The sequence below is a fragment of the Cyprinodon tularosa genome, unplaced genomic scaffold (genome assembly GCF_016077235.1).
Source record: "Cyprinodon tularosa strain WSP-4 unplaced genomic scaffold, ASM1607723v1 ctg605, whole genome shotgun sequence".
Taxonomy (NCBI): Eukaryota; Metazoa; Chordata; class Actinopteri; order Cyprinodontiformes; family Cyprinodontidae; genus Cyprinodon; species Cyprinodon tularosa.
This window is the reverse complement of record NW_024039347.1, coordinates 151,611-168,702: the sequence shown is the minus strand read 5'-3', so window position 1 is coordinate 168,702 and position 17,092 is coordinate 151,611. Positions and strand designations below refer to the sequence as shown.

General features: G+C 41.2%; 1 protein-coding gene across 1 annotated transcript in view; it reads left to right on the top strand.

The window, feature by feature from the left end:
• The first annotated feature begins 14,011 nt into the window (after positions 1-14,011).
• Positions 14,012-17,092, top strand: part of LOC119797957 (E3 ubiquitin-protein ligase Jade-2-like) — a 149,949-nt gene continuing 146,868 nt past the window's right edge. Inside the window, exon 1 of the mRNA XM_038307247.1 lies at positions 14,012-14,949. The gene's annotated coding sequence lies outside the window, so the exon portion shown is untranslated. The remainder of the gene's footprint in view (positions 14,950-17,092) is intronic.

Here is a 17,092-nt window from a genome sequence, read left to right as displayed (position 1 = left end):
GAAAGGAGGGTTTCCCCCAGCAGCGCCACCCTCTGGTGGAGGTGTGACATAGCAGCTCAGGTAAACTACAATGAACTGAGACCTAAAAACACAGACATAGGCTACATAGTATAAGAGCAGTGACGTGCGGTCAGGGGAGGCAGGTGAGGCAGTGCCTCACCAGCCATCATGGAAAGAAAGAAAATATATAATCATAAAGTAATTTAAATTGTTATATTCATCCGGTGGTTTGTACTAAAAAATATTCATTTTTCATGTAGCTTCACCAATTTCGATTCTTATTTGTTCAAAATCGCTGAATTTTCTTATTTTCCCATTCAAATGCTTGGAAGCGATGCCGGTGAGGCAGCAGCGAGCTCTGCCTCACCTTGGATTGCGCAACCCCTGGCTCTGCGCTGGCTGCAAAGCGGAGAGAGCATGTTGCTGTACGGCGTCAATAAAATGGTTTAAACAAATGTAATATGTGAACTTATTTCTAATAATTTGGCTTATGTATATAATGTACAGAGCTTTTTGTCACCAACTGTGTTTGTGTAACGTGTTTCGTGTAATGAGCGATTATAAACGGCAGAGAACAAGTTCGAGGTGAGGCAGGCAGTTCTCTTGCCTCATGGCAGGGGGTGCTCAAGAGACTGAAAACATAAGGCAGGAACAGGACGGATCAAGGAAGGCTTTCTTCCCTGGCAGTGATCTCCATTGAGACAGAGAGACTTTTAAAACTGAAGGAAGATAAGGAGGACTTCTATTCATTTATAAGTAAAGGTAAGACAGTAATAACATTTATTTTGTTTTGTTTTTTAAGGAAATGTGTGTTTTGTGAGCTACAGTTTGTATGTGTAAGGATGCAGAAGTGAAACATAACCTGTAAACTGCTGTCAATCTATGCATCTATTTGCAAATCTGATTCTGATGACGTCAGTGCCTCACCAGCTATGAACCTCACCGCACGTCACTGTATAAGAGTATAATAAAATAAAAATAAAAAATCCCTTTATTGTCCCAAAATTGATAAATTGTGGTATTACAGCAGCAACAGATTACAGCAAAAGTGGGCACACAACTTTGGACCTTAAAAAAGTGCATAACAATAACAGAAAAGTATATATACACTATATTGCCAAAAGTATTTGCTCACCTGCCTTGACTCACATATGAGCTTAAGTGACATCCCGTTCCTAATCCATAGGGTTCAATATGACGTCGGTCCACCCTTTGCAGCTAGAACAGCTTCAACTCTTCTGGGAAGGCTGTCCACAAGGTTTAGGAGTGTGTTTATGGGAATTTTTGACCATTCTTCCAGAAGCGCATTTGTGAGGTCGCACACTGATGTTGGACGAGAAGGCCTGGCTCTCAGTCTCCGCTCTAATTCATCCCAAAGGTGTTCTATCGGGTTGAGGTCAGGACTCTGTGCAGGCCAGTCAAGTTCATCCACACCAGACTCTGTCATCCATGTCTTTATGGACCTTGCTTTGTGCACTGGTGCACAGTCATGTTGGAAGAGGAAGGGGCCAGCTCCAAACTGTTCCCACAAAGTTGGGAGCATGGAATTGTCCAAAATGTCTTGGTATGCTGAAGCATTCAGAGTTCCTTTCACTGGAACTAAGGGGCCAAGCCCAGCTCCTGAAAAACAACCCCACACCATAATCCCCCCTCCAACAAACTTTACACTTGGCACAATGCAGTCAGACAAGTACCGTTCTCCTGGCAACCGCCAAACCCAGACCCGTCCATCAGATTGCCAGATGGAGAAGCGCGATTCGTCACTCCAGAGAACGCGTCTCCACTGCTCTAGAGTCCAGTGGCGGCGTGCTTTACACCACCGCATCCGACGCTTTGCATTGCACTTGGTGATGTATGGCTTGGATGCAGCTGCTCGACCATGGAAACCCATTCCATGAAGCTCTCTGCGCACTGTTCTTGAGCTAATCTGAAGGCCACATGAAGTTTGGAGGTCTGTAGTGATTGACTCTGCAGAAAGTTGGCGACCTCTTCGCACTATGCGCGTCAGCATCCGCTGACCCCGCTCCGTCAGTTTACGTGGCCTACCACTTCGTGGCTGAGTTGCTGTCGTTCCCAAACACTTCCATTTTCTTATAATACAGCTGACAGTTGACTGTGGAATATTTAGGAGCGAGGAAATTTCACGACTGGATTTGTTGCACAGGTGGCATCCTATCACAGTTCCACGCTGGAATTCACTGAGCTCCTGAGAGCGACCCATTCTTTCACAAATGTTTGTAAAAACAGTCTGCATGCCTAGGTGCTTGAATTTATACACCTGTGGCCATGGAAGTGATTGGAACACCTGATTCCAATAATTTGGATGGGTGAGCAAATACTTTTGGCAATATAGTGTATATATATATATATATATATATATATATATCAGACATGGGCAATGTGGAGTCAACAAGTCATCTCCATGTCATGTATTTAATCTACCCAGCCAATTAACCAGATGAGTCCAATCTGCACAGGTTAATTCACGGTGAAGATTGGACTCACCTGCTTCAGTGGCTGGGTAGAACAAATACATGACATGGAGATGACTTGTTGACTTCACATTGCCCATGTCTAATACATATATATTTACATATAATGAATAATATTAATATTATTTAATATATAATACATATTATAATACAGCTATACCACTTACTGATCACTTGCTCTAATGAATGAACTGATATGCCTTCTCCCTTAGATATATTGGTTTAAGGATTAAGAATTGGAGGCAAGGATTGAAAGGAGGAGGAGTCAGCCTAAATGTATGAAATACTTTTAACTTATCTGGATGGTTACAGTCTGTCTTTAAGAACAACCTCTCAGGCTATGTTGCTTTTGAAAAGTAAAACATTTTCTGTAAATCATCTTTTATAGGTGTCATATTAGTATGTGGCTTCTAGAAACAATAAGGCACAGAGATGGAAGGCTAATGTCGATTTGCAATCAATTTAAGAAAAGGTTTCTTTTTTTTTTCTTACAAAAACTTTTTGCATGCTTGGGTGTGCAGGACCGGAAAGAACCAGATTCAGATGTTAAAAAATGTCAAACAAACTTATTGATACACATGAATTACCACAAATATTAACTGGTCAATTCCCTAATTCACAGGAGTTAATGCTAATAACAACTCCAGGAAGTCCCAAGTATTTTTTTTTTTTTTCCCGTTTTGATTGAGTCCAGAAAATACAAAATTATCATTAAGAACATTCACACCCATATTGTGTTCCTCTGAAATTATCTCTGAAAAAACTAACAGCAGGCACTTCTTCATGCAGCATGTTTTGGGCTTCATCCAAGTTATACAAGCCACTGCTTTATTGAGTGAACCAGCCCATTAGGTTTGCAGACCCCCATGTCTCACCCTGAAATATACACTGATGCTGAAATAATACACTGTTTTCCAGTCAGCACTGGCACACAGCACTTCTTGATGAGTCACCTATTGGACGCTTACTCAGGAGGTACCAGGGTAACAGGTCGAGTACAGTAGAAGTGTCAGCGGGAAGGGATGAATGTGGTCTTGATGTGTGTGGAAGAGGCTGAGGAAAACACTTGAAAATATAAAACAGGGCTGACCTTTTGAAAAATTAAGTTCTGTTGAGCAAATATTAAGAGGATGTATTAGGATGGTCCGCTTTTCTCCTGGGCATATTAGGTCTCTGAGTTTTATCTAGGGGTTTGTTACTAAATAAAATATCCTCTCTGTCAAATAGCGGTAAAGGGTAAAACTGAAAAAGGTTCAACAAAACGATAAGATTAAATAACATCAAATTCAATCTGGAAGAAGTGAACTAAAAAATATGATGGGCAGATGCTTTTGGGAAAACCCAGTAACATCCCTGAGCATCACAAAATTGAACCTCTGTGTGACTTTACTTGTTATGTAAACACCTTTGGGAACTCCAAACCTAACAATAATGTTTAATAACCCCAAATCATTTTGGCTGCAGTTTTATGATAATACTTATATGAGCAGATTATTGACTAGGCAAAGGAAAATCCTGCATGCAAGCTGTGAAACTGGAGAAGGCATTCGACCCTGCCTCTTTCGGAACCCTCTTGGGGGTGCTCAAGGAGTCAGTGGCCCTTTACTAGGTACCATCCAGTCACTGAACAAGCAGCCAGGAGTTTGGTTTGCATTGTTGGCTTGGAAGTTAAACCTGTTCCTGAAGCATCTTGGACTCTGAAATTTAAATGGTTTTATCTAATCTTCTAAACCACATGTTAGATGGACCCTCAACAGAAAACAGAACTGGAAGAAATGGTATTTATTGTACAGATGATAATATGAATATACAGGTGATCAGTGGTTTCAAAAGTACACATATATATGTTACTTAAGTAGAAGTATAGATACTGCAGTTTAAAAACACTCTGGTAAAAGTTGAAGTATCAACTTGACTTCTTAGCTCATGTAAAAGTGATAAAGTATGTGCTTCAAAAACTAATGAAAATATAAAAGATGCCACTATATGAATTGAAAGCTCCCTTTTTCGAAAAAATCCTTTGATAGATAGGGCCAAGGATGAGGGAGGTCTTGTTGGTCTCCATCTCCGTCTCCCGATACGCTCTCGCCTGTGTCCAACCTTTCAGACATTTCAACATCTTTCCCTGAATCTAACATTGTAGCATGGCATAGACAATTCACGTTTGCAGTTTGAAGAACACCTGCTTGCTTCTAATGATTTCCTTTAGCTAACCAATGAGTGTTTGCGTTATATGACTCATCCAATTACACTAGTTTTCACTAGATGTGGATAGCGCCAATGATCTGCATTGGATGGCGCACATGACGTGAAATAAATATTTATAAACATTAAACCGAAGCAAAGAGTAACGAGTAACATTTGTTTTAAAAATGTAAGGAATAGAAAGTACAGATACTGAAAATGTAATGAGTAGAAGTCAGAAGCAGGAAGAAAAATAAGTAATGGAGTAAAGTATAGATACCTAAAAAGTGTACTTAAGTACAGCAACGAAGTATTTGTACTTCGTTACTTGACACCTCTGTAGGTGATCCAACAGTCAAGTGGCAAAGGCAATGACCAGGATTCTCTGAAAGGAGAAACAGTGAAGAGTTTGTTGATATACTTGACAGATGCAGGTTGATCAGCGCTTACTGTTGAAGATTAGGGTTAAAGGAATAGTACACCCAAAACATGATTAGCCTTCATTTTCTACTCACCCCCATGCTGAACAACACTCTGGAGTACTTTTTTGATATCTCAAATGCATCTGGAGATCAGGGAGGCTCCTTGCTGTCTGCTGACATTTAAATAATGGAGGTCTATGGTGACCGAGACAGAAAGGTCCATAAAAGTCCACAAAAAACGTGTCAATATTCCTCCATACTGCTCGTCCAATGTATTCCAAGTGTCCTGAGTGGGTAGCATCCAGAATTTACTCGAAACGAAGTCATTTAGAATGTTTTTAGAGCATAAAGTAGTGTATAGGATTTCCGGAAAGCGCGCACATGCGCGATCCCGACGCTACGGAAGCCGGCAGACCAAACCAGCGCATTCAGCTCGGCAAAGAACTCATGCTCTTCCTCAACACTGAAGTCCTCAGACATTTTTCTTTCGTTGTTTCTTTCTTTGCACAGGTAAACAGCACATTTCTTCTTCTACGCTTGCATTATTGGCAGAGCAGACGCTGAATGCGCACTTTCATCTGGTTTGGTCTGCCGGCTTCCGTAGCGTCGTGAACTTGCAGGCGCGTGCTTTCAGGAAATCCTATACACTACTGTTTATGCTCTAAAAACATTCTAAATGACTTTGTTTCGAGTAAATTCTGGATGCTACCCACTCAGGACACTTGGAATACATTGGACGAGCAGTATGGAGGAATATTGACACGTTTTTTGTGGAATTTTATGGACCTTTCTGTCTCGGTCACCATAGACCTCCATTATTTAAATGTCAGCAGACAGCAAGGAGCCTCCCTGATCTCCAGATGCATTTGAGATATCAAAAAAGTACTCCATAGTGTTGTTCAGCATGGGGGTGAGTAGAAAATGAAGGCTAATCATGTTTTGGGTGTACTATTCCTTTAACCGTCAGGAAGATGTGAGTGAGACCAGGATTGTGGGTAATTGTGTGATGGAGACGAAGAATGCAGATCCAGGCAGGCGACAATAGGCTGAAGTCGATGAAGTAGTCTGGGTTACGATGTGGGATGACTGAGGCTCTTTGGATGTTAGAGCGGCTCATGCAGATTCACCAGGGAAGAGGAATATGGAGGAGCGGTTACCTGTTGTGGGGGAAGAGACTGAAATATACTAAAAGGGCTTGGGTTGTCCAGTTTCACGTATACAATCCTGAAGATGGTAAGTCAGTCATGGAGGAAGAACCAGAAAGTAGAAATAGCAGCTTGTGGCTTGGAAGCAGATCTATCTCAATGGTTCTTGAAAGTACCTTGGGTGAGCATACACACAAAATGTTAGGGAGAGGAGTCAGTATTATAAAGATGCGGTTAGGCAGGAACTAATGGCTCAAGGTGAGCTTGACATTACCGATAGGTTAGACTTATGGGACTGGTGAACCGCTTGTCTAAAGCTGCTGAAGTGATGAGATAGAGTGTGTGAAACCACACAGGTGGAAGCAGGCAGCCTATAAGCAATCTTAGGACACCCAGCCAAACAATTCCAAATCTTGATAGACAGGGACGCCCTCTCTCACGCGAATATTCATGATCTTTAACAGGATTTTACCAATTATGCTTGAGTGTTACTTCTGACCCGATGTCGTAATGTGTTGGCAGGTCAGTAGAGCCCAGCTTATACAGGTGCTGGTCATAAAATTAGAATATCATGAAAAAGTAGATTGATTTCAGTAATTCCATTTAAAAAGTGAAACTTGTATATTATATTCATACATTACATACAAACTCATATATTTCAGATGTTTATTTTGTTTAATTTTGATGATTACAAATGACAACAAATGAAAATCTCAAATTCATCATATCAGAAAATTAGAATATTGTGAAAAGGTTCAAAATTGATGGCCCCTGGTGCCACACTCTAATCAGCTAATTAACTCAAACCACATGCAAAAGCCTTTAAATGGTCTTTCAGTCTAGTTCTATAGGCTACACAATCATGGGGAAGACTGCTGACTTGACAGTTGTCCAAAAGACGACCATCGACACCTTGCACAAGGAGGGCAAGACACAAAAGGTCATCGCTAAAGAGGCTGGCTGTTCACAGAGCTCAGTGTCCAAGCACATTAATAGAGAGGCGAAGGGAAGGAAAAGATGTGGTCGAAAAAAGTGTACAAGCAAGAGAGATAACCGCACCCTGGAGAGGATTGTGAAACAAAACCCATTCAAAAATGTGGGGGAGATTCACAAAGAGTGGACTGCAGCTGGAGTGAGTGCTTCAAGAACCACCACACACAGACGTATGAAAGACATGGGTTTCTGCTGTCGCATTCCTTGTGTCAAGCCACTCTTGAACCACAGACAGCGTCAGAAGCGTCTTGCCTGGGCTAAAGAGAAACAGGACTGGACTGCTGGTGAGTGGTCCAAAGTCATGTTCTCTGATGAAAGTAAATTTTGCATTTCCTTTGGAAATCAAGGTCCCAGAGTCTGGAGGAAAAGAAGAGAGGCACTTCATCCACATTGCTTGAAGTCCAGTGTAAAGTTTCCACAGTCAGTGATGGTTTGGGGTGCCATGTCATCTGCTGGTGTTGGTCCATTGTGTTTTCTGAGGTCCAGGGTCAACGCAGCCACATACCAGGAAGTTTTAGAGCACTTCATGCTTCCTGCAGCTGACCAACTTTTTGGAGATGCAGATTTCATTTTCCAACAGGACTTGGCACCTGCACACAGTGCCAAAGCTACCAGTACCTGGTTGAAGGACCATGGTATCCCTGTTCTTAATTGGCCAGCAAACTCTCCTGACCTTAACCCCATAGAAAATCTATGGGGTATTGTGAAGAAGAAGATGCAATACACCAGACCCAACAATTCAGAAGAGCTAAAAGCCACTATTAGAGCAACCTGGGCTATCATAACACCTGAGCAGTGCCACAGACTGATCGACTCCATGCCACGCCGCATTGCTGCAGTAATACAGGCCAAAGGAGGCCCAACTAAATACTGAGTGCTGTACATGCTCATACTTTTCATGTTCATACTTTTCAGTTGGCCAACATTTCTATAAATCCTTTGTTTTTATTGGTCTTCAGTAATATTCTAATTTTCTGATATGATGAATTTGAGATTTTCATTTGTTGTCATTTGTAATCATCAAAATTAAACAAAATAAACATCTGAAATATATGAGTTTGTATGTAATGTATGAATATCATATACAAGTTTCACTTTTTAAATGGAATTACTGAAATCAATCTACTTTTTCATGATATTCTAATTTTATGACCAGCACCTGTAGGTGGTGAAATGAAAGACTGGGAGCAACTTCAGGCTGTAGCCGGCTGTCCAATGGACCGCGGTGGTGATCAACCCTGTGATGTCACTATTTGACGCATTCCAACCTTACCAAAACATTACAAAACAAAGCTTTGTTTTTTTCTTTTACATTTATATTTTTAACAATTACAATTTATTTTATACAATTACAATAGTAAGACAAAATCTTGTGAATTAAGTTAGTTTGGTTGAATGTTTCATTTCATTTTCATTTAAATAGGTTGTATTATACTGAAATTTATTTGGTGTTAAACAGAGCATCTTTGCGATCATATTCAAACTGTCCTTGAGGTGCAGGCAGTACTGTAGATTAAACAAACCACATTGAATATTTGACCTGCAACCTGCAGGGTTGTTCCTCCTCAATAAACAACATGTGCATTACATCAAGGAGGAAATTAAATTACTATACAATCAAGAAACCGTGGGGCCGGTCACAGGCTGTTTCTCTGAGGGACAATATTGTCACCTGCAGAAAGAGAAGGAGTTAAAAAAAATGTGGGGATGCTGCTGCTGTTTCATTTGTATGGCTGCCAGAGAAATCCCTCCTCCGTGTCCTTCACTGCCTCATTTCACTTTGAGTAAAACAGCAGCACATGCAGTTTTTACCCCTCATCTCTCCTCTGTTTGATACTTGATAAAACTGAAAGGAGCATGTATGCATTTGGTGCAGCCTTTGTAATTTTTCAGGCCTGGGTACTTGGTAAAAGTACAATATTTCAAATTTTCCATCCAAGGGACTTTACTTAAACCTGTGTTCCTCTGATTGGTCAGTTTAAATTCAAAAGCTTTGCGTAGATGAGTTACATTTATTGGCATTATCTGCAGGCAGCCTCTACAGAACCCAGAAAATGAGACATCTCTAAATAAGCAATTGTAAGAATTGTTGACTGTGCAGAATTTACCCTGAAGTTAAAATGTAGACCTGCCTAAAAGAAGGCTGTGATTTAGACTCTAGATGGTAGGAGATTAAACATGATCAAACACCTATTTTCTGCTTTAAATGCAGAGTTGGGGGCAGAATTGTGAAGGGTGGTAATTTACCGGGCAACCATCACTTTTGGAACCTTGCATTCAACCGGCCCGTGTTGGAAAGGTTTTATAAATTATAGTAAGAGCAAGAACCCTCATTTTCCCTTCAAGAGAAGCTCTGGCTCCTAATCGATGGTTAAGGTCAAATTGGCTGAATCAAAAAGGAGAGAGAAGAGCTTCAAGTCAACTAAAAAGACGTGAGAAAATTAATCTGCATAATCAGATCAAATGTGCTGATAAATAGAAGTCCATTTTGAGTCACTGATGATTTCACTAAATGATTCAGATAGTTAGCTTTTAATGAGCATACATTTATAATGCACTTTTAAAATGAAGATTAAAAAATAATTTTTTTTTTGCTAATTTAAAGATTATAAGGATTTATCCTAAAGCCGTGGCTTTAAATGCTCTGCAAAATAATAACCAACTACCGGTATATAACTTTTTTCCTCATACTGTGAAATTAAACCACAAATTTTGCCGTTTTACTTTGGAAACAGAGCTAAAAAAAAAAAAAAAAGATGCATTAATTGTTACATGCATAAAACATGAAGATCTGATGCGCAGGTGAAATTTACGTGGAATAAAACTCACCTAACTGGGGAAATGCAGTCCGTCCACCTCTGTGTGATTGGATCTCAATGTAAAATCTGGCTATTCTGTGAGGGCTTCAGGTTTGTTAAGAGAATAGTAAACACAACAGACAGATCAGCAAGAAAGTTATGGAAAAGTTCTGAGAAGGGTTAGGGTTCTAAAACAATTTCTCAAATTTTGAACATCTAAGAAAGTATACTCACCTTTCATCCAAAAAAGAAAGGGGTATGGTGCAGTGACACACTTTTCAAGACATGGTCATCCCCAACAAACAAACTAGAAAAGAAAGACATTAAAAAAAAGAAGCAGCCAAGGGTCACACACGCTGCAAAAAGTGAGCTCAAAGTAAGTAAAGATGTATTAAAATTTGTTTATTTGCCAGGTAGATAAGATGATTTGCCTATGGAGTGACCTAATTTGCCCTCAAAATAAGATAAAGGACTTGTTTTTCTTATTTTAAACACAATCATTCTATTTTATTGACCATGTGTCTTACTTTCCACATTAAATTAAAAAAAGACAAATTTACTTACGGTATATTTTATTTTTTGCAATGCAATGTGATGCTAGACATGCTGCAAATATTGAAGCTAGTGTGTGAAACAACATAAAAATTTGACCTTTTATTTGATCATGGAAGGAAGAAAGTTAAAACAAAGCCATACCAATCAGTGACCTACAATTACATTTTGGGTCCATATTAATTTTATTAAGTCAACTTTGATGGATTCAATAAGGCTATTAGAAAACCCATTATAAGCTAACTAATGAAAAGTGCAAAATGCTATCACAGATTCCTCACTGTAAACCATTGGGGAGACAACATCACTGGGCAACAGTGGCTTCGGGTGCAGGAGTTTGCCCTGCAATCGGAGGGTTGTCGGTTCGGGCCCCTGTCCTTGGGCAAGACACTTCACCTGCATTGTCTACTGATGGTGGTCAGAGGGACTGGTGGCGATAGTGTACAGCACCCTCGCTTCTGCCAGTGAGCCCAAGGGCAGCTGTGGCTACAATGTAATTTGCCACCATCAGTGTGTGATTGTGTGCGTTAATGTGTGAATGACTGAAGTGCTTTGGTGCTGTTTCCTGAATATAAAAAATGCTATATAAGTACAGGCCATTTACCATCATATTTTTGGGGGTGAGTTTCATATACTAAGGCAGGGGAACCGGTCAGTATTCATGGGAAGGCGATTGAAGAAACAGCTGAATCTTCTAGAAACATATTGACCTAAACAGTGATGGGTTGATGAGGCGTCGTGAAGCGTTTCAACACATTGCCAAACTGTACTGATACTATCTCGATACCGTGTCATTGAATACTGACACTGGCTGGACCTTTGAAATCACTACAGGCAGCCTCTTTGATAAACTAAACTGACTCTGATTTGATGCCCTATAATATGATATAAGGATGACACAACAAGAAAATTAAAACGAATATGAGATCAAAATGGTCCCACTCGGCTTAAACCTTTCTTTTGCCTTGAGGCTGCTCCATATCTCTTGAATAATATGATGGTAAACCACAAAAGATTATTTTTTAGGCAAATGCATTGCATTGACAGATGCGCTTTTAAACACAGTTTACTGTGCCCATCAGTTCGAAACAGCGCCTTTATTGGTCACAAGACTTTCTTGAAACAGACGCTCACCGACACTGGGTTTCCCCTGAGCGTGAAACATGCACCGATGCATTGGTTTGAACTGGATCCATCACTAACCATAACCACAAAGCCAGTGCTACAATCTGAAATTTGCTCCAATTAAAGCCTGCCTATGTAATGGAATGAAACTCAGTCTGACTGATTGGGAGGTGTTTTGTTTTGAAAAACAGTAAAAATCTCAGTCTCTATAGATAAAAAACTGGTAGAGGCTTTTAGACTTCGACTAACTTTGTTGTAATTTTGTATACACAGTGTATAAACGAAATTCCGATGCATACAACTTTTCAAAAGTGAACGAGCAGCTTAGCAGTGAAGTGAACATTTCCATTTGTAAGTGCAGCATTGATCAAAGTGTAAACAATGTAGGAGAAAAGAAAACTATTTTAAAGACGTGGTGCAAAAGGCACTGATATGGAAGGTTCAGAGCAGTGCAACATAAATAAATAAACATGGTGCAAAATGCAGTAGAACACTGAGTGAGCTTCTATTTAAAGGGATTTGAAAATTCACCATGTAGTGCAAATATGATGTTTACAAGTATGATGCTGAGTCTGGATTTGTGACTTGATTAAAGTTTCAGCAGTTCAACAGTCTTATGCCATGCTTAGTGTGAGGGATTGCATTCAAGTCAATGAGTCGATGCAATCAACTGGTTTTCCTTAGATAGAAAACCTTGAATCAATTTGACTGTAGGATCTGGTTTAATTGTAAAGTGCCTTGTGATGACATGTGTTGTGCATTGCTGCTACATAAATAAACTGAAGTGAATCATGGCATTGGGGAAAAAGCAGTTACAGAACCTGCTTGACCTGCATCGAATGCTGCGAAGCCTCTTCCCAGAGGGCAGCAGGGAGAACAGTTCATGCAGGGAATGTGAGGGGTTGCTAATGATATGACCGACTCCCATGCAGTGCTGGGATAAAATGTGTTTAATGGAGGGAAGAGGAGCTCTGATGATCCTCTCTGCTGTTCTCACCACTCTTCTCACCTCCTTCCAGTCTGAGGCGCTGCAGCCTCCACTCCAAAAAATGAGACAGCTGGTTAGCATGCTCTCTATGGGGCTTCTGTAGAAGGTGGTGAGGATGGGTCGGGGTAGGTGGGCCAACATCCAAAAAGACCTTGAGCTGTAAATGCAGTAACATTTCTACTAGCTAATTATTGATTGAGATGAACTGATCACATTTCTTTGTTACATTGTTAATCAGGTAGAAAAAAAAAATCTTAACCCTTCACATTTCAGCAACAGGACAATTCAAAGTGCTTCACATAAAATCAGTTAACAAAATAAAAAAACACAGAAGAAACAGTTAAAAATGAAAAACATAATAAAACACAAGAATAAAAATTACAGTTCAGTATAAGAGATTAAACAGTAAAGAAATGAACGTCATTTAGAGAAAGGCAACATCAAAAAGAAAGGTCTTCAGCATTGATTTAAAAGAACTGAGAGTAGCAGCGGACCTGCAGGTTTCTGGGAGTTTATTCTAGATGTGAGGACCATAGAAACTGAAAGCTGCTTCCCCCTGTTTAGTTCTGACCCTAGGAATAGAAAGTATACCTGTCCCAGATTACCTTAGATGTCTGGGGGGGTCATAGTGTACTAGTAGGTCAGAAATTTATTTTGGCTCTAAACCATTTAGTGATTTATAAACTAGCAAAAGTAATTTGAAATGAATTCTTTGAGACACAGGAAGCCAATGTAAGGACTTCAGAACTGGAGTGATGTGATCCAGTCTCTTAGTCTTAGTGAGGACTTGAGTAGCAGCGTTCTGAATCAGCTGCAGCTGTCTGATTGATATTTTAGGGAGATCTGTAAAGACCCTGTTACAGTAAGTCTACTGAAGATGAAAGCATGGACAAGTTTTTCCAAGTCCTGTTGACACATAAGCCCTATAATCCTTGAGCTTCATTTCGTATCTCTGCTTCTGTCTCCTTGAACCCCAGTCGGCCTCGGCAGATGGCCGCTCACTCTGAGCCTGGTTCTGCTGGACGTTTCTTCCTGTTTAAAGGGAGTTTTTCCTCTCCACTGTCGCTACAAGCATGCTTAGCGTGAGGGATTGCATTCGAGTTAATGAGTCGATGCAATCAACTGGTTTTCCTTAGATAGAAAACTCTGAATAAATTTGACTGTAAGATCCGGTGAACTGTAAAGTGCCTTTAGATGACATGTGTTGTGAATTGGTGCTATAGAAATAAACTCAATTAATCAAATACCTACATTCTCCTCACCGGGGCGCTGTAACCTTACATTTGCCAGAGTAGGAAGTACAGTTTTCTCTAACAGTGAATTGAAAGTACGCCATAAATATGGCGCCAAAATAGTTTTCAAGCAGATGATAAGATCGGATTTTTTTCCCCCCTTTGCCCTTTCTTCCATGTCGGTGGTGTGGTTTTTATGTTTTTCCTTCCAGCGGTGGGGATACGTTGCAAGACGAGACCCGCCTGTGCGTTAGTGCAGAGCGGTGTGTGTGCGCGCATTCACCGGCCAGAGCTGCGCGGCGCGGCGCAGGGGAGGCGAGCAAAGAGCAAAGCCTGGGGAGCAAGTGGAGACTATCACAGCCCTCTGGGTTTGACTTCTGAAGGAGCGATACAGCCTCTGACTCATCCGGTGGAAACATATAATCGCTTTTTATTTTCTATATCTGCGCCCCCTTTCCTCTGATTTCCCTGCATCCTTCTCCTCCTACTACTGTTGGCTCTGAGGAGGAAAACAGACGGATTTTTCACTCCACGTTTGGGTTGATTTTCTTTTTTTCATCTATTTTTTTTGCAAAATGCGACATGCGCTCCATGTTTGGCGTATCTCGGAGCCTGGCACACCCGGAATAGCCCTGCGTTTTTTTGCGTATTGACTTTACCAGTCTTTTGCTCCACTTTTCTTTTGCTGGTTTCTTTTTAAGAGTGGGATTTAACGCATTTTTTTCTCTTTTGGATTTGGACTCCTGTCGGTCTTTGCGGGGATCCGAGGCGCTGTCAACGCGCACTGCAAAGGGGAGGGGAGGACAGGGGAAGAGGGACAGTCCTGTCACCCAGAGTGCTTCAAGTGTCCGGGGTGTGTGTGTGTGGAGACCGGTGGGGGGGGGGGGGGGGGGGGGAGATGTTTAGCAGCACCAACCCTCAGCTGTTAAACTGCATGTTCCTGCTCCAAATGATCTCCTAAATCTAATCTAATCCAGGACCGAGGACATCCGCGTATCCAAAGCTGACTGTAATCAAGGTAAGCGCAACACTTACGCGCTTAATATGAATGGAAGCTGTGTGATATAACACAAGTGCTGCGTTCAGGACCTCTGAAGTAGCTGTATCAGCGGTAGGCCGGTGGCTATGTGCGCACTTTCGCAGGTCCTGGAGGCGGATGTGCGTCTTAGATGTTTATTTTCTTTTGCTTTGCAAGGATACAGTGAGATAAATAAACTAACGGACTAAACTTCTATTGGAGAGTGTCCAAGTTCATGTTATGCTCAAATGCAACAGAAAAACAAACAAAAAGAAAACAGTGCAGTTATTATTATTATTCTTTAAATTTTTTGGAGATATGCGCTTTAATAACTCGTACGCACATGTGGAAAAAACAAGCCACGCATGTCTAGACTCCTGCATGCATGCGTGATAAAGTTGCGCGAGGAGAAGGAGGTGGTGGCATCAACTATTTTTGCAGCAACGTCGTAGACATGCGTGGCTTATTTATTTATTTCATTCCTCAGTGGAGGAAATATAGAGGTGGTGGTGGGTTGTGGGGGGTGAGTGGGTGGCGTTGCGTTTAGGAAAGCCGAGCACGCAAGCTCACACATGCACACATCAAGAAATTAGAGCAACTCCTCTCCTCTTCCTCCATCACCCTCCTCCCCTCCTGCTTCGTGTTGTGCAGCTCCGGTTGGCTCAGGGATAGGGGGGAGTGGCTGTTGTTTACCTCCTCAGTCAGGCCTGTATCAGTGTGCTTGTAGGATGTCTTATAGGATGTGTGCACCTGAATCCAACAATAACAAACCCTTGCACTTAACATTTGGTTGCAGATGGTGATGCTGCAGATGCAAGTAGGACTAATGGAGTTTAAGTGGAGCATTTGCCTCCCCTCCCCTTACTCTGTTTTTATTTTTCCAACTCTGCATTATGAGAAAAATAACTAGCAGGAGGATCATTAACGGATCCATCTTTCTACTAGTGCTCATCGGTTCAAACCAGGCGTTTTCTATAGGTCAGCTGAAGGTGGGATGATGCCAGTTGTGGCAGCAGATCTCCTCATGCAGCTCACACACGTCATTGTCATGCAAAGACATCATGGGCACACACTGACTCCTCTCTCTGAAGTCATGCTCAGCATCCTTTGAGTTGTCCCTCTTCCTGATGCTCATATATCCCCTCCTCCCACTGGGTATGAAACTAGAGATGAGTCATGGTGTCTATCCCTTCCTCTGCCAGTCCTTCCTATCTCTCCTCATGAGGTGCTACCTTCTATTATTTTCTTGCTTGCACCCCCCCACCCTTACTATATATGTATATTCTTTCCTTTTCATCTTTAGCCATCCCTTTCCCCGTACAGCCATAGGATAACGCTTGGTGTCCGACTTTCTGTGGAAACATCATGTGAAACCAGAGCATGTAAAACCTCTTAAGCCAGACATGTGGAGGTGTAGGATCATGTGGTTCTCATGTCTGCTCCGTTAATCGCCGCGCTCTGATTGGTGGGAAAGGGGGGTAAGGACTCCCACGTGGTGCGTTGTATCACATTAACAGCTACGCTGTGACGACGAAGGGGAGGAGGAGGATGTTGTTCATGAATGGAGGTCTGACGTCATGCAAACTGTAGCCTCAATCCCCCCTCAGATACACACACACACACACACACACAGACAGATATGTACAGACTGATGGATTTAGATGTCTGCAAGGCAGATAGAGAAATATGTGTCATATGAGATGGATGGGATCCAGTGGAAGGAAGGGATTTTTTCTGAATGTATTTTATGTTCAACAGTCTGGTTTCAGTGTCTCTCAGGAGTAAGTAGGTTGTTTTCCACAACAGGCCTGCTTTTATTTATTTTTTATGGAGTTGGGTTGTTCTCTGGTTAACCTGGATGCTTTGTTTTTTTTTTTTTACTATATTCCAATACTAAACCTCTGATGCTTATACTGATAAATATAAATTTATGAGGACTAAGAGCTCATTTGTAATTTTCTTTGGGTTATCAGCCCCCTTAAAAAGCTTTCCATGACATTTTTCTTGTTTCTTCTCTGCGCCAACATGAAAGTACATTAAAGTACACCCTGAGATTGGCAGTGTCATTTTTAGAGAGTATATCAATTATGAGTTTTTATTAATTTAACACATCAGATTCTTCCAACAGAACTTTGCTGTTGCA